The 16,970-nt window shown below is 44.0% G+C and overlaps 1 pseudogene; it reads right to left on the bottom strand.

Moving 5' to 3' along the window:
* Positions 1 to 16,970, bottom strand: part of LOC142313016 (uncharacterized) — a 183,075-nt pseudogene that overhangs the window by 80,671 nt on the left and 85,434 nt on the right.

Here is a 16,970-nt window from a genome sequence, read left to right as displayed (position 1 = left end):
GCTCACCATGCGTCTGCACTCTTGTCCAGGACACAGGTTCCCTATGACCCTTTGAGGACTGATTTGCCTTTTGGTAACACTGATGATACCAGCTCAGAACACTGAGGACAACAGCACCTTGCATGTATGAATACAGTCCCTTGAGATGTCTCTTCTCTCTTCCTAAGCAAGGTGGATCTCATTATTTGCATAGCCACACAGATATTGGAAGCAAATAGGACATCTGTGCACACAATACCTCATAGGGGGATTTCCCTACATTTTGCTGAAGTATAAGATACAGGTCCAGATATAGGACTGGTGAACAATACATGTTCTTGTATATAACAGTGTTCGCTACAACATAGATGCAGGAAACACTTGTCAGTTCCTGTGAACGCAGAGCCCTCTACATCTTCCACAAGCCTCTAACTACGGAGTCCACCTGAGTGCCATTTCTCTTATTTTATAAGACACTGCGCACACACACTCTCCAGATAAGCACCTCAATAAAGGCCCAAAAAGGTTGAAACGTTGGTCTTTGGACATCTGTATTATTCTTTTTTACATTTTTTCTGCTTGAAAAATAAAAAGTGGACTTATATTGCAAATATTATTCTTTGAACTCCTGTTATTTCACCCATGGTGTGCCGAAAATAATCAATCTTTATTTGACTTCTTTTTTTCGAGCACCCAAAATTTCGAGTGAGCAGACATTACTCTGTAATTTGAAGCTAACATCTAAATCAAGCGAAACGCGCGTTGGAGTGTCTTTTCACATGCATCTGAACGGACAGGAACTTTAATTCTTTACCCATGGGTAAGCTGCTGGGCATTTGTGATTGCAGCGGTTGATCCACCGGGCTGTTACATTAATGCTATCTATATGGAACCCTGTTTTTGTTGCTTGTTGTGGTTTCTTTGATTGACTATCATCCATAGTTTTGTTATGGCTATAGCGGTCGAGCTATAGGGTTATTTCTAAGTGATTGTATGCAATTTTGCCCACTTAGCTCCCCTGGTTTCCCTTAAAATATCAGTACTATTACTTATCCTGTCTTTCACATGCATGTGGGTGTTCATCTTTTGTATAACAATTCAAGCAAAGTCTATGGGAATTTGGGTTTCTTGTTCACACTATGTTGTTCAAAATGCTGCCTTTTTGTGGCAGAACTTTGGTCAAAAACTCAGCTTTGCAGTGCAAAACCCAAATGGCAAAAACAATTGACATGTTGCTTCTTTGAAAAGCTGAGTTTTTGACCAAAGTTCTGCCACAAAAAGGCAGCATTTTGAACAACATAGTGTGAACAAGAAACCCAAATTCCCATAGACTTTGCTTGAATAGAAGAACACATCCATTTTGGCATTAAACAGCGCAGAAGAAAAAGCAGCAAAAAAGCAGGTAAAAAGCAACGTGCGCACATACCCTAATGCTCCTGTTTTTTTTCTTTATTCAAGCTTGTTATGGAGTGGCTTTCTCTTTATAAATCAAATAGATAAGACGAGATGTGTATTGGTCAAATTTTCATGTACCTTCAGTCAATAGCAGCAGAAGTGGTGGGGGTAGAGGCTAAAATAATCTATGGCACCACAAGACCCAGCAGATCTTCAACATAACTACATAGTGGCCGCTCTCCAAGTTGGAATGACGCAGAGAAGAGCGGTCACTGTGAAGTCAAACTGCATATCTTTTCAGTCATTGGTGCGATCATGCGTTATCGTCCGATAGCTCCAATCAGTTCTAGGGCTGGTGATTATGCCGTTGCCTAGCTCCATAAATTCAGAACATGAAGATGTCTTCACCCCTTTATGAGTAATAAGTCTTAATTTCTGATAAACAGAATTTAATTTTCAAATAAAATATTTTCTACATTCTGGATATGAAAAAGGCTTTTCATGTTCTGTATGTGAGCTCTTTAATGTTTAACAAGAGTTGTTTTGAAAGAAAAGCATTTCACACAGTCTCAACATAGTTCTGGTTTATTACCTATATGACTTGTTTTATATTTAACCAAATATGGTTTACACACAAAACTTTTCCCACTGTCTGAACATGAATATGGCTTCACCCCCATGTGAGTTCTCTGATGTCTAACAAGAGTTGATTTATCTGCAAAACATTTCCCACATTCTGAGCATGAAAATGGCTTCTCCCCTCTGTGAATTCTCTGATGCTTAAGAAAATTTGATTTCTGATTAAAATATTTCCCACACTCTGAACATGAAAATGGCTTCTCCCCTGTGTGAGTTCTAAGATGTATAAGAACATTTGATTTGTGATTAAAATGTTTCCCACACTCTGAACATGAAAATGGCTTCTCCCCTGTGTGAATTCTCAGATGCTTAACAAAATTTGATTTATGATTAAAGTCTTTCCCACACTCTAAACATGAAAATGGCTTCTCCCCTGTGTGAGTTCTCTGATGTTTAACGAGAGTTGATTTATCTGCAAAACATTTCCCACACTCTGAACATGAAAATGGTTTCTCCCCTGTGTGAATTCTATGATGTATAACAAGAGTTGATTTCTTTGTAAAACATTTTCCACATTCTGGACATGCATATGGCTTCTCCCCTGTGTGAATTCTCTTATGTACAATAAGGCTCGATTGATCATTAAAATATTTCCCACACTCTGAACATGAAAACGTCTTCTTTCCTTTGGTAGTTCTAACATCCCTTCTACTACTTTTATTTTCCTTAATTGTCTGTGATGATTCAGAAGATAGAACTTTGTTGTGAAGCACCGAGGGTACAGGTGGGATAACACAATGTTCTTCATATGTTTCTTGTAGTACATCAAGATTATATGATTGAAAGTCTGGTGTTAGAAGTCTCTTTGATCTCCTAATATAGTCATCTGCAAAAAATAACACTTTTATTACTTTTTCAATAATATAATCTTGGAAAAACACATTTTTTAACAATACAATATGTCCATTGAAATTGCAAGTCATGTTGAAAAATTTGAATATCACTAAGGTATTTGTGACAAAACAGTTCACATTCTAATTAAAGACCACAAAGCAAAGACCACTAGATAATGATATCCAGCCACCAGGATCAGCTCTAGTAGTTTTCCAATTCAGTGTTGAATTCAGCATCTTCCTAGGTTCATGTCTCAGAGTGTCGGTCACCATTATTTTGTAGTAAGAACCTCAGTGGAGAATCATAAATAAAGCATGTCAATCAGTAGTATTAGAAAAAGGCCCCATAAGTCAGTGACTATCTGTGGCAGATCCTGAATTTTTCATACTCATGAGAAATTCTGTACCTGCCGCTGAGCGGGAGTGACCTACAAAGCCTTGTTTTGACAATGAGGCTCCATAGGAATCAATGGGCGCCGTGGGATATTACACCATTGAATTACGTTGGAACTTCAAGGATTTCTGTTTAAATGAAAAACTGGTGAATGAGGGAGTGTGGGGAGTCTTTATTCAGAAAACTATTTTTTTTCCTGTAAAAATAAGAACAGAGGGCACTCACCGTATATAAGCAGTAGAAAACTTATGTTTATTTGCTACATGGAGCAGGCATAAAAACAGGACGGAGGGAAGAGGGACTGACCACACAAGGACGACAGCTGTTTCGCACCGGCAACCGGCGCTTTGACAAGTCCCACTGAATTACACTGGACCTGGGTATTTTGGGGGTTAATTAAGGGGTGAAAGAGGGTGTTATTTTGTATTGTATTTCAAACAAAGGATTTTTTTTGGTTTTTGTGTTTATTTCTTTTCACTTACAGATTAGTAATGGGAGATCTCATAGACACCTCCCATTACTAATCTAAGGCTGATTGGCAGCTGTGGGCTGTTATTAACCAATGAATACCACAGTTGCCACTGCACCTGGGCACTTGGGATGAGTTGGGAAAAAGTTCCGGGATTCTCATATCTAATGAATGAGACAATCCTGGGCAGCTGCAGTCTGCTATTTTTAGGCTGGGGGGCCAATAAGCATGGGTCTCCTCACCCTGAGACTACCAGCCCCCAGCTTTTAGGCTATCTTATGGTTGGGTATCAAAATTTGGGGGGAGGACCACACATTTTTTTAAATTATTTATTTAAAAAATTAAAAAAAAAAGGCGCAGGTGGTTCCTCTTCTTTTAAAACATAGCCAAGATAAGCAAACAGCTGGGGGCTGCAGCCTGTAGTCACACCAAGTGGCCATGTAAAATGACTGCTCGCTGTGAGTTTCAGGCAGAGACTGAGTGAGCCACGTGATCAGCAGTGACGTCACTCCGGTGATTTGCGGTTGCAGGTGGAGGACCGTGGGAACCTCTTCTACCTTATATTAATAATATACTGTATTTTGTTCATTCTTTTTAATACAACATTGTAGCAGCTGCTGAAGGAGACGAATCTGTGACTTCTCTGCATTTAGTGGTCACTACTCACCTGGGCGGTTATCTGTAGGAATCTCCTCTTTACTCTGCTCATCACCCCTCACATATGTCTCTGTAGTATTAATATGGGTCAGATCTTCACCCTGAAATAAATATTATAAAAGTCACAGACAGATGGAGAAGTCTCATCTATGATCAGCTCTAATCCTGCCATCTCCACCGTTCTCATTACACAAGTATAAAACATAGAATACTGGTGGATAAAACAAGACTGAGCACAAGACCTTCACAGCCGTCTACACATCATAGGGAGATTTCGTGGCCCCTTCTCTCCATCTACCTGATGATCCTGAGGAACATTGGGATCTTCTTGTTCACAGTCCTGTGGGAGAAGAGGACGGGGACATCTCTCTAGTGTTGTCCTCTTACTGGATAGAACTGGAGGAGACACATGCAGGGACTGAATTCATTCCTTACATACAGATAATTATAGGCCGTGTGTATTTAGTCCTGTCTATTACCTGGTGATGTGAGGGGCTGGGGATCCTCCTTCATGACGTCCTTGTACAGATCTTTGTGTCCTTCTAAATACTCCCACTCCTCCATGGAGAAATAGATGGTGACGTCCTGACACCTTATAGGAACCTGAAATACAATGATACCGTCACCCCCCCCGATCCCTTCATAGCGTTACTGTACAGTTAGGTCCAGAAATATTTGGACAGTGACACAAGTTTTTTTATTTTAGCTGTTTACAAAAACATGTTCAGAAATACAATTATATATATAATATGGGCTGAAAGTGCACACTCCCAGCTGCAATATGAGAGTTTTCACATCCAAATCGGAGAAAGGGTTTAGGAATCATAGCTCTGTAATGCATAGCCTCCTCTTTTTCAAGGGACCAAAAGTAATTGGACAAGGGACTCTAAGGGCTGCAATTAACTCTGAAGGCGTCTCCCTTGTTAACCTGTAATCAATGAAGTAGTTAAAAGGTCTGGGGTTGATTACAGGTGTGTGGTTTTGCATTTGGAAGCTGTTGCTGTGACCAGACAACATGCGGTCTAAGGAACTCTCAATTGAGGTGAAGCAGAACATCCTGAGGCTGAAAAAAAAAAGAAAAAATCCATCAGATAGATAGCAGACATGCTTGGAGTAGCAAAATCAACAGTCAGGTACATTCTGAGAAAAAAAGGAATTGACTGGTGAGCTTGGGAACTCAAAAAGGCCTGGGCGTCCACGGATGACAACAGTGGTGGATGATCGCCGCATACTTTCTTTGGTGAAGAAGAACCCGTTCACAACATCAACTGAAGTCCAGAACACTCTCAGTGAAGTAGGTGTATCTGTCTCTAAGTCAACAGTAAAGAGAAGACTCCATGAAAGTAAATACAAAGGGTTCACATCTAGATGCAAACCATTCATCAATTCCAAAAATAGACAGGCCAGAGTTAAATTTGCTGAAAAACACCTCATGAAGCCAGCTCAGTTCTGGAAAAGTATTCTATGGACAGATGAGACATAGATCAACCTGTACCAGAATGATGGGAAGAAAAAAGTTTGGAGAAGAAAGGGAACGGCACATGATACAAGGCACACCACATCCTCTGTAAAACATGGTGGAGGCAACGTGATGGCATGGGCATGCATGGCTTTCAATGGCACTGGGTCACTTGTGTTTATTGATGACATAACAGCAGACAGGAGTAGCCGGATGAATTCTGAAGTGTACCGGGATATACTTTCAGCCCAGATTCAGCCAAATGCCGCAAAGTTGATCGGACGGCGCTTCATAGTACAGATGGACAATGACCCCAAGCATACAGCCAAAGCTACCCAGGAGTTCATGAGTACAAAAAAGTGGAACATTCTGCAATGGCCAAGTCAATCACCAGATCTTAACCCAATTGAGCATGCATTTCACTTGCTCAAATCCAGACTTAAGACGGAAAGACCCACAAACAAGCAAGACCTGAAGGCTGCGGCTGTAAAGGCCTGGCAAAGCAATAAGAAGGAGGAAACCCAGCGTTTGATGATGTCCATGGGTTCCAGACTTAAGGCAGTGATTGCCTCCAAAGGATTCGCAACAAAATATTGAAAATAAAAATATTTTGTTTGGGTTTGGTTTATTTGTCCAATTACTTTTGACCTCCTAAAATATGGAGTGTTTGTAAAGAAATGTGTACAATTCCTACAATTTCTATCAGATATTTTTGTTCAAACCTTCAAATTAAACGTTACAATCTGCACTTGAATTCTGTTGTAGAGGTTTCATTTCAAATCCAATGTGGTGGCATGCAGAGCCCAACTCGCGAAAATTGTGTCACTGTCCAAATATTTCTGGACCTAACTGTATAATGTCCCAGCATTCCCAGCAGTGTCACCTCTCCAGTCAGCAGCTCAATCATCTTGTAGGTGAGTTCTAGGATCTTCTGGTCATTGATGTCCTCATGTATCGGGGGATGAAGTGGAGGCCTCATGATTGGGCTCAGCAGTCTTTCCCATCCCTCAGACACAGGGGCCTGACAGCGCTCACTAGAGGTCTTCTTCACTACTATGTAATCCTGGTTATGGAGAGACACAATAAGAAATCTCACTACAAACATTTCCAGAGTCCTCACCTCTCCAGTTCTGTCCATCTGTTATTCCCATAGATAAGAATGATTATTATTATTATTTATTATGATAGCGCCATTTATTCCATGGCGCTTTACAAGTGAAAGAGGGTATACGTACAACAATCATTAACAGTACAAAACAGACTGGTATAGAAGGAGAGAGGACCCTGCCCGCGAGGGCTCACAGTCTACAGGGGATGGGTGAGGGTAAAATAGGTGAGGACAGAGCTGGTTGCGCTGTGGTTTACTGGACTGAGGGTTATTGTAGGTTGTAGGCTTGTTGGAAGAGATGGGTCTTGAGGTTCCTCTTGAAGCTTTCCACGGTAGGGGAGAGTCTGATATGCTGAGGTAGAGCGTTCCAGAGTATGGGGGAGGCACGGGGGAAATCTTGTACGCGATTGTGGGAAGGGGAGATAAGAGAGGAGTAGAGAAGGAGATCTTGTGAAGATCTGAGGTTGCGTGCAGGTAGATACCGGGAGACTAGGTCACAGATGTAGGGAGGAGACAGGTTGTGGATGACTTTGTATGTTATGGTTAATGTTTTGAACTGAAGTCGTTGGGCGATAGGAAGCCAGTGAAGGGATTGGCAGAGTGGCGAGGCTGGGGAATAGCGAGGGGAGAGGTGGATTAAGTGGGCCGCAGAGTTTAGGATAGATTGCAAGAGGGTTGGAAGGGAGGCCAGAGAGCAGGAGGTTGCAGTAGTCGAGGCGGGAGATGATGAGGGTATGCACTAATGTTTTTGCTGATTCCTGGTTAAGGAAAGCACAGATCCGGGAGATATTTTTGAGTTGTAGTCTGCATGAAATGAAAAGGGCTTGGATGTGTGGCTTGAAGGATAGAGCAGAGTCCAGGGTTACTCCAAGGCAACGAGCATGTGAGACTGGGGAGAGTGAGCAACCATCAAGTTTGATGGAAAGGCTTGTTGGAGGAGATGAGTGAGGAGGAGGAAAGACAATGAACTCTGTTTTGTCCATGTTAAGCTTTAGGAATCGTGCAGAGAAGAAGGATGAAATAGCAGACAGACATTGTGGAATTTTGGTTAGTAGAGAGGTAATGTCAGGTCCAGAGAGGTAGATCTGTGTGTCATCGGCATAGAGATGATATTGGAAGCTGTGGGACTCTATGAGCTGTTCCAGACTGAAGGTGTAGATGGAGAACAGCAGGGGTCCAAGAACTCAGCCTTGGGGGACACGACAGATAGGGGGCGAGATGAGGAAGTGGTGTGTGAATGGAAGACGCTGAAAGTTCGGTCGGTTAGGTATGAGGAGATCCAAGATAGGGCCAAGTCTGTGATGCCCAGAGATGAGAGAATCTGTAGTAGGAGGGAATGGTCTACTGTGTCGAAGGCAGAGGACAGGTCCAGGAGGAGGAGGATAGAGTAGTGTCACTTGGCTTTGGTGGTTAGTAGATCATTGGTGACTTTGGTTAGGGCAGTTTCAGTAGAGTGATGTGGTCGGAAGCCAGATTGTAGCTGGTCAAAGAGGGAGCAGGAGGAGAGTTATGAGGACAATTCAAGATGGACATGCTGTTCCAGTAGTTTTGAGGCATAGGGGAGAAGGGATATGGGGCGATAGTTTGACACAGAGGATGGGTCAAGGGAGGGCTTTTTGAGGATGGGTGTAATGGAGGCATGTTTAAAGCAAGAGGGGAATACACCACTTGTTAGTGATAGGTTGAAGAGATGGGTTAGGGCTGGGATGAGGACTGCGGTGATGTTGGGGATGAGGTGCGATGGGAGCGGGTCAAGTGCACAGGTGGTTAGATGTGATCTTGAGAATAAAGTGAAAAGATTGTTTTCTGTCATGGTGGAGAAGCTGGATTTGGAGGAAGAGGGCTGAGTAGCTATGATGAGGGGCTGTGGTGATTGTGGGCCAAAGCTTGCTCTGATATTGTCAATCTTCTGCTTGAAGAAAGAGGCAAAGTCTTCAGCTGACATGAGAGGAGAGGGAGGTGGTGCTGGAGGATGGAGGAGAGAATTGAAAGTGTTAAATAGCTGTTTAGGGTTGTGAGAGAGAGAGGATATGAGAGATGAGAAGTAGGTTTGTTTTGCAGTAGTGAGTGTGGACTTGAAGGTGGTGAGGGACTCTATATGCAACGAAGTGCTCAGTGGAATGAGACTTCTTCCATCTGCGCTCAGCAATTCTGGAAGCCAGTCTCAGTTCTTCAGTCTGACTCGTGTGCCAGGGTTGCCTGTTGATTGTGCTGGTTTTGGTGTGTGTGAGGGTGGCAGCAGATTCGAGAGCTGCAGAGATTGTAGTGTTGTAGAAGCATTGGTCAGACAGGAGCAAACCAACTCCTCCACCATGCTTGTTAGTGGGGCGGGGGGTGTGAGAGAGTTTCCATAAAAAAGTGCAACAGGAGAGGCTGTGTCAGAGGGGGTGAGCCAGGTTTCTGTGATGGCAAGGAAGGAAAGTTTATTACTGATGAAAACATCATGAATGTAGGAAAGTTTGTTGCAGACAGAGCGAGCGTTCCATAGAGCTCCTGTCAGTGGGACTAGGAGAGCGGGGGCTGGGTGGATGGGCATGAGGTTAGAGAGGTTGCGAAAATTTGTGATAGGTTGTGGATGAGAGTTTGAAGTGACAATAGGGATGTGGTGAGGAGGACCAGGATTTTGAGAGATATCCCCAGCAGTGAGGAGAAGCAGTGAGAGTGTTAGTAGGTGGGGACAGGAGAGGCCATGAGATGGTCGCGTGTGTCTGGAGACACTGGGTGAAATGTGGAGGAAAATATCTGAGGGGAAGGTGAGATGGGTGGCGAGGATAGAGGGAGAGATGAAAAGTTCATTATTGGGTTTAGCGATCAGAGGGGGCAGTAGAAAGTGAAGTATTATAGGGGTGAAAGTGAATAGAAACACAAACATTGTTTACATTGACTATGTGGCCAATTACCTTCCGGTCACTTCCGGCCCAATTCTGGCCTAATTCAATGCATCATACTTATATGGTGCAGATGAAAAGTCTTTGTGCAAACTTTTAGTTGCCCCAATATATACATATACAAGTGCAATCAGCTGTGAAGGGGTGGGGTGCAACAAGAACCTCTTGATCACTCAATCAAAGAAACCAGATGCAGCATCACATAGGCAAAGTAAACAAAGGTCATAAAAAGAATTTGAGGAACGGGGGAGGGGGAGGTCACAGTGAGATGCTGGAGCATGCCAGGGAGATATTGAAGCAATGAGAGAACAGGTCAGATATATTGGGAAAAGTAGGGTGGATGATTTAACATACTTGTTGGAAGATAGACATGATCATTAGATGATGGCAGAGAAGTGATGATAGATGACCAAGTGCATCATAATAATATTTCTGGCCTAATTCAATGCATCATACTTATATGGTGCATAATTGTCTTTGTGCAAAATGATGTAATGTGACGTCATCAGAATCTCTCACCTCTCCAGTAAGCCGGAAGAGGATCTCTAGGGTGAGGTGTAATATCCTCTCCGCCATCTTGTCTCTGTCCATATCCATCCCTGACGGGTCAATCAGGAGAATTTTCTTATATAGAAGATCTCCACTGAGAGGATCCAATTTTGTAGGGACCTGAATGGGGAGAAGATGACGATGTAACATCATAAAGAATCCGCTGTAATAATACAATAACTGGAGATAACCGTTTGCTAGATAAAGATGATTGCCATGCTGCTATGAGGAGTGCAGACTAACTCTGCTGCCTCATTACAGTGAATGGATCCCTAAAAGATTTCATCTGAATCATGCCATTTGAAGAATTACATGCTAATAGGTTAGGGAGAAGGGTGTAGCCGCACTGCACCCTGAAACAGGTTTACCCAGAGGGGTATGATTAAGTGCCTATCCCGTAATCATCAGAATTTCTGATGGTGAGGTTGGACTTTGTTGACAGTAGACACCAGGTACCAATCCATGGCAGTCCCTAGTTGTCGATTTCCACCAAGAGGCTGAACGGTGCAAGGCAAAAGGATGGGGTGGAAACCACTGCCTCTAGGGAAGAACAGGAAGGATAAATCTTACTCTGATCAACCCTGAGCGCCCGATGTCCTAAGAAAGGTTCTTTCACCACTTGCGTCAATTACGTGTCCATTCCTGTCTTATCCTAATCACAACTGTGTCTAGTGAGCAGGGCAGGAGGAACACTAGTCCTGCTCTTTGATAATGACACAAAGGGAGTATGACAAAGTAAAAAGAAACTGCATTCCCAAACAACAGGTGAGTACAAAAAGGGAAGGTAAGCAAAATAAGTTTAAAAAGGGAGATAATAGGAAGACACCAAAGAAACTTCCAGGCAACAATCTCCAGGATCAAATTCAAAACAATTTCTCTTTCTTTGGCTCACACCTCCATGCCAGGACCATGGAAAAGCAAGTTATCACTGGCAACTACTAAGGTAAAGTGGTGAGTACTTTTAACAGGGGTAGTACAAAATCAGAACAGCTGAGACAACTCAGGATGGTAAGCCAAGAAAGGCAAAATGAACTGCTTAACCCTAGCAGCGCCAGCGCAAGAAAAGTCTGCACAGCTAACTGGAAGGCAAAGCAGATGCAACTATTTAGGCCTAAGACACACGGCGAGAAAAACGGTGAGAGTGGAGTGCGATAAAACATCGCATTCCCCTCGGACCAATTCTAGCCTGTGCGTCAGCGCACATGAGCGATTATTTTCTCAGCCCTAATCGGACCGAGAAAACAATCGCAGCATGCAGCGATTGTAAGGCGAGACTCTTTTCTCTCGCACCCATTTAAGTGAATGGGTCGAGAGAAAAATCGCACTGCACTCGTGGTACACTGGTGTACCGTGAGTGCAGTTTGAGAATGGAAATAGCCGGCTACGAAGGAGAGAGGGAGAGAAATCCCTCCCTCCCCTCCTCAGCGCCGGCCCGCCCCCCGCAGCTGAGGTCCGCTCACACAGTCGGACCTCAGTCGCAGGGATACTAGCATGACACTCTGCTCTGCTGTACTGCCAGCACGAGCCGAGTGTCATGCGAGGATCGCATTAGTGCCCCGTGCATTGCAACCTTCTGACCCATGGAATAGGGGCGACCTCTCTCTCTGTCCAGATACCCCCATTACAAAACCCTGATGTACACATGTGGTCAAAATTGTCGGTACCCCTCGTTTAAGGAAAGAAAAATCCACAATAGTCACAGAAATAACTTAAATCTAACAAAAGTAATAACTAAAAAATCTATGCAAATGAACAAATGAAAGTCAGACATTGCTGCTTTTCTGCTTCCACAAAAATTTTAAAAAATAAAACTCATGAAAAACAGGCCTGTACAGAAATGATGGTACCCCTGAAAATAATGTGACACAAGGGACATGTTAAATCAAGGTATGTCCACTAATTAGCATCACAGGTGTCCACAGTCTTATAATCAGTCAGTGGGCCTGTATATAGTGCTACAGATACTCACTGTGCTGTTTGGTGACATGGTGTGTACCACACAACATGGACCAGAGGAAGCGAAGGAAAGAGGTGTCTCAGGAGATTAGAAAGAAAATTATAGACAAGCATGTTAAAGATAAAAATTATAAGTAAATCTCCAAGCAGCTTGATGTTCCTGCGACTACAGTTGCACGTATTATTCAGACATTTAAGATCCATGGGACTGTAGCCAACCTCCCTGGATGTGGTCACAGGAGGAAAAGTGATGACAAATCAAAGAGACGGATAATATGAATGGTAGCAAAAGAGCCCAGATAAACTTCTAAAGAGATTAAAGGTGAACTTCAAGATCATGGAACATCAGTGTCAGATCGCACCATCCGTCATTGTTTGAGCCAAAGTGGACTTTATTGGAGACGACCAAGGAGGACACCATTGTTGAAAATATATCATAAAAAAGCCAGACTGGAATTTGCCAAACTACATGTTGACAAGCCACAAAGCTTCTGGGAAAATGTCCTATGGACAGATGAGACAAAAATGGAACTTTTTGGCAAGGCACATCAGCTCTATGAAGCAAAAAATGAAGCACAAGAAAAGAACACTGTTCATACTAAGAAACATGGAGGAGGCTCTGTTACGTTCTGGGGTTGCTTTGCTGCATCTGGAAGAAGGTGTCTTGAAGCTGTGTAGGGTATAATGAAATCTCAAGACTATCAAGAGATTCTAGAGAGAAATGTGCTGCCCAGTGTCAGAAAGCTTGGTCTCAGTCGCAGGTCATGGGTCCTGCAACAGGATAATGACCCAAAACACAGCTAAAAACACCCAAGAATGGCTAAGAGGAAAACATTGGACTATTCTGAAGTGGCTTCTATGGGCCCAGACCTAAATCATATTGAGCATTTTTGGAAAGAGAATGAAACATACCGTCTGGAAAATGCAGCCTTCAAACACCAGACACAAGGAGCAGTTTGCTCTTGAGAAGTGGGCCAAAAGACCTGTCGAGAGGTGCCGAAGTCTCATTGACAGTCACAGGAATCATTTGATTTCACAGATTGCCTCAAAGTTTGTGCAACCAAATATTAAGTTAAGGAACCATCATTTCTGTCCAGGTCTATTTCATGAGTTTAAATTTTTTAACAAATTCTGTGGAAGCAGAAAAGCAGAATGTCTGACTTTCATTTTTTCATTTTCACAGATTTTTTTATTTATTACTACTTTTGTCAGATTCAATTTATTTGTGTGACCATTGTGGGTTTCTCTTTCATTAAACGAGGGATACCAACAATTTTGACAACGTGTGTACATGTTCAGTGTAGAGAAAGGGATAAATGTCATACCAAAAGTCACAGACACATGGAGAAGTCCCATCTATGATCAGCTCTAATCCTGCCATCTCCACCGCTCTCATTACACAAGTATAACACATATAATACTGGAGGATAAAACAAGACTGAGCACAAGACCTTCACAGCCGTCTACACATCATAGGGAGATTTCATGGTCCCTTCTCTCCATCTACCTGATGATCCTGAGGAACATCGGGAGCTTCTTGTTTACAGTCCTGTGGGAGAAGAGGACGGGGACATCTCTCTGGTGTTGTCCTCTTACTGGATAGACCTGGAGGAGACACATACAGGGACTGAATTCATTCCTTACATACAGATAATTATAGGCCGTGTGTATTTAGTCCTGTCTATTACCTGGTGATGTGAGGGGCTGGGGAACCTCCATCATGACGTCCTTGTACAGATCTTTGTGTCCTTCTAAATACTCCCACTCCTCCATGGAGAAATAGACGGTGACGTCCTGACACCTTATAGGAACCTGACACATACAATGATACCGTCACCCCCGATCCCTCCATAGCGTTACTGTATAATGTCCCAGCATTCCCAGCAGTGTCACCTCTCCAGTCAGCAGCTCAATCATCTTGTAGGTGAGTTCTAGAATCTTCTGGTCATTGATGTCCTCATGTATCGGGGGGTGAGGTGGAGGCCCCGTGATTGGGCTCAGGGGTCTTCCCCATCCCTCAGACACAGGGGCCTGACAGCGCTCACTAGAGGTCTTCTTCACTACTGTGTAATCCTGGTTATGGAGAGACACAGTAAGAAATCTCACTCCAGACATTTCCAGAGTCCTCACCTCTCCAGTTCTGTCCATCTGTTATTCCCATAGATAAGAATGGTGTAATGTGACGTCATCAGAATCTCTCACCTCTCCAGTAAGCCGGAAGAGGATCTCTAGGGTGAGGTGTAATATCCTCTCCGCCATCTTGTCCCTGTCCATATCCATCCTTCACGGGGCAATCAGGAGGATTCTCTTCTATAGAGCGACTGTTCTCCCCCAGCATCTAATGTGTATGGAGCCTGAGCCCAGTAATGGGGAATCTCCACACACCTCCTCCTGCAGAGCCGCACACTAGATATATGGCTGCTCTGTGCTTCCAGGACCTGTGATGATGTCACATAGAGGGGAGGAGTCAGGGGTCACATGATCAGCTCCGCAGTGTATGGAGGTGTGCTGGTTATGGGGTGATATTACATATTTGCTGCTGCATATTGTGGAGGCAGTATGGGAAAGGGGGTGATGTTACTTGCATATGGCACTGGTGAGCTGATGTTACACACTTGGGGACAGGGCTGGTATTATGTGCTATGGACTGTTGACTCCACATTATGGGCTGTATCCTCTCCTTAGACACATTGGAGATCAGTTTAGTGTCCATATGAATCAGGCACGACTTTTATCGAGGCTTCTGTATGATTTTTTTTCCTGTTTTATTCAAGGTATCTGTGTCAACAGATGTGGACAACTGGTAAATGGCCAAAAGTCTGGACGAGATTGGTGATTATTTCTATTCCAAAGAAGGGAGATGCTACCGACTGTGAAAACTATCGGACCATTGGGCTCATACTTCAGGTCAGCAAAATACTACTGAAGATCCTACAACAAAGGCTACAGCCTTACTGTGACAAAGAGCTGCCAGAGGAACAAGCAAGATTCAGAGAAGTCAGAGGAAAAAGAAATGTAATTGATAACATTAGATGGATAATGGAAAAGAACAAAGGATATAGCGAAAAGATTAATTTTTGCTTAATCGATTAAAGCAAAGCTTTTGACTGTGGTGATCACCAGAAACTTTAGAATACCATGAAGTATATGAGTCCGAACCATCTGATCAGCCTCATCAGAAACAATTACATTGTCCAAGAAGCAACAGTTCAAATGCAACACAGTGACACAGCATGGTTCCAGGTAGAGTGAGGAGTCAGACAAGGCGGCATCCTGTCATCATTTCTCTTCTTGTCGAAAAAGGATACAGAGTCAAAATTGCTGGACGAACCATCCTCAATCTTACATACGCAGACTACACAACACTGATAGCAACTGTCATGATCCGGGCTGGGATTTCCTTGTTTCTCCTTTCCTGATCTGATCATGTCAGGGGTTAACTTTTCCTGCCTTGTTCCTGCTTCCAGCCTGCTATATCTCTGTGCTGCAACCTGTGTGCAGTGCCAGTTATATTGCTTGCTTTCAGCGTTTGTAGCTGGCTCTGGTGAGTTCATGATCTGTCCTGCTGCAGTTACCTGAACTGTGTGTGTTTACCTTCCCCAGTCATCCCTGCTCCTTATCTCCCTGTTTGTTTGGATTTCCCGGTATTTGACTTAGGGGTGCTTCACACACAGCGAGCTCGCTGCCGAGATCGCTGCTGAGTCACGCTTTTTGTGACGCAGCAGTGACCTCATTAGCGATCTCGCTGTGTGTGACAATGAGCAGCGATCTGGCCCCTGCTGCGAGATCGCTGCTCGTTACACACAGCCCTGGTTCGTTTTCTTCAAAGGCGCTCTCCCACTGTGACACACAGATCGCTGTGTGTGACAGCGAGAGAGCGACAAATGAAGCGAGCAGGGAGCAGGAGCCGGCATCTGGCAGCTGCGGTAAGCTGTAACCAAGATAAACATCGGGTAACCAAGGTGGTTACCCGATATTTACCTTCGTTACCAGCCTCCGCCGCTCTCACGCTGCCTGTGCTGCCGGCTCCGGCTCTCTGCACATGTAGCTGCTGTACACATCGGGTTAATTAACCCGATGTGTACTGTACCTAGGAGAGCAAGGAGCCAGCGCTCAGTGTGCGCGGCTCCCTGCTCCCTGCACACACAGCTAAGCGGTGTGCGCTGGTAACTAATGTAAACATCGGGTAACCATACCCGATGTTTACCTTAGTTACCAGTGTCCGCAGCTTCAAGACGCCGGCTCCGTGCAAGCGCAGCGTCGCTTGCACGTCGCTGCTGGCTGGGGGCTGGTCACTGGTCGCTGGTGAGATCTGCCTGTTTGACAGCTCACCATCGACAATGTAGCGATGCAGCAGCGAACCTGACCAGGTCAGATCGCTGGTCGGATCGCTGCTGCATCGCTAAAGTGTGAAGGTACCCTTACACTAGTCCCTGACCTGATTCACTCCCCTCTGACATCTCTGTTTCTGACCGGCCACTGACCTTTGTTTTCGTCTGACTTGTGTTTTGTATTTCCCCTTTCTACCTTGTTTATCTCTGGCATCGACTTGGCTTTCTGACTATTCTGCCACCTAGTGGTTACTTCGCTGTTCCATTACTGGTCTGCTTCAGTGCAGGATTACGCTGCTCATTCTCCACTCTG

The sequence above is a fragment of the Anomaloglossus baeobatrachus genome, chromosome 5 (genome assembly GCF_048569485.1).
Source record: "Anomaloglossus baeobatrachus isolate aAnoBae1 chromosome 5, aAnoBae1.hap1, whole genome shotgun sequence".
Taxonomy (NCBI): domain Eukaryota; kingdom Metazoa; phylum Chordata; class Amphibia; order Anura; family Aromobatidae; genus Anomaloglossus; species Anomaloglossus baeobatrachus.
Note: the sequence above shows the minus strand (reverse complement) of the source record. Positions and strands in the feature narration are given on the sequence as shown.